The sequence below is a fragment of the Bison bison genome, unplaced genomic scaffold, assembly GCF_000754665.1.
Source record: "Bison bison bison isolate TAMUID 2011002044 unplaced genomic scaffold, Bison_UMD1.0 scf7180017864181, whole genome shotgun sequence".
NCBI lineage: Eukaryota > Metazoa > Chordata > Mammalia > Artiodactyla > Bovidae > Bison > Bison bison.
Window position 1 is genome coordinate 5,756,849 of NW_011494753.1, and position 1,920 is coordinate 5,758,768.

Consider the following 1,920-nt stretch of genomic DNA (forward strand, 5'->3'; position numbering starts at 1 on the left):
TACAGAGTCACATAGAAGTGATTCTGCCTAAAGGAAATTTTCCAAAAAGGTTATTAACGATAGGTATGAGATCAAGTCCTGACTCAGTCACTTGGTAACTAACCACTGACCATTCCTAAGTTTTCGGTTTCATCATCATGAAAATGATGATTATGGTAGTACTCGTGTCCTAGGCTCTTTTTGAGAGGATAACTGTCATAATCACCTATACAGGAAATGTTCAAATCTAGACTTGGGTGATGGCAGGAGAAATGGTTAGAAAGGTACATAAATGTGTGCCAAGTCGCTCAGTCGTGTCCGACTCTTTGCAACTCGATGGACTGTAGCCCACCATGCTCCTCTGTCCATGGAATTCTCCAGGCAAGAATACTGGAGTGGGTTGCCATTTCCTCCTCCAGGGAAGCCTATAATAACATGTTAATCTAAAATGGCTGGGTACAGAAAGCCCAGAATCAGCTTTTAAGCTGTACGTTGTGCTAAGTAGCTTCAATCGTGTCTCTTTGCGACCTATGGACTCTAGCCCACCAGGCTCCTCTGTCCCTGGGGTTCTCCAGGCAAGAATACTGGAGTGGGTTGTCATGCCCTCTTCCAGGGGATCTTCCAAACCCAGGAATGGAATCCACATCTCTTATATCTCCTGCATTGGCAGGCAGTTTCTTTACCACTAGCTCCACCTGGGAAGCCCCCACATCAATAGAGGAAGCATAAAGGGGTCTACTTCCACAGGGCTTGTTGCATCAGTGATTAAATGTAGAGGGTACAGTATCAAGAATGATGTGTATCTGGCACAGGTAACTGAGTGGTTGACGTGCCATTCACTGATAAGAGGCAATACAAAAGGAGCAGTGGAGTTTAAGGAGGAAATGATGAGTTCCATTTTGGAGATTTTGAGTCTGGATGCCTGTGGGAGTGGAGGCATGTAGTAGGTACTAAAATATACACCTCTGGGCTCAGGCGCTGTGTTTAAGTTGCAGGTAGACAGGGAAGCAACAGTATACAATCACTGAAGTCAAAGGAGAAAATGGGATGTGCCAGGGAAGAGAAGGAGGGGCCTGAAGAGAAAACTGAGCTGGAGCACCCTTAAAGGATAGGAAGAAAAAAATAACAGTAAGAATAGGCGTCTGAGATCACAAAAGCTGACGGAAGAATATTTCTCAACAAGGGGAGAGGTCAAGTAAAGATTGAGAAACGTGAGATTAGCAAATGGAGTTGTGGCTGACTTTGACCAGAGGTGTTTCTAGGGGGTGAAAGGCAGATTGGAGAGGGATAAGGAGTGGGAGGGCAATGGCAAGCACAAACAGCTCTTTCCGTAAAGTTGGCTGCCAACGGGAGATAAGACGAGATAAGACAAGAACGTAGGGACTTGAGGAGCTGAGGCAGAAGAGGGATAGAGACTTAAGCATGTAGGTGCCACTAGGAAGAAGTCAGTAGAATGGGAGAGATTGAAGCTACAAGAATGTAAGGAAAACTCACTCAACAATTAGTTGAGCGCTTTTTACGTGCCTATCAGTCCTACCACCCTCTCCAGTGACCTACAAGCTACACATGTGACAGATTTAACCTAAAGCTTTATCTTCAGGAGAAAGCGGTTCTCCCTGTTGTTTTTCTTAAGAGTCCCAATTCCGACCTTCCTCCTCCTCCACACATACACCCCACCGGATACCCTGTAGGAGCCCATACACCGCTGGACCTCACAACCTCAACTGGACACTTGAGGCTACAACTATGTAACAGATCTTTAAGACGGCAGAGCCAGTGACGCCTACGCCACCAACTCTCCAGCCTTTTGCCCCAAATTGCGCGAACAGAAGCTACTGCGCAAAGACTAGCCTTCCGCCTCGCTCCGCCCCCTTCTCTTTGTTTCCACGTCCTAGGATCTCGCGAGAGTTGGGAGGCAAATCCCGCGAGCTGAGACCTGGG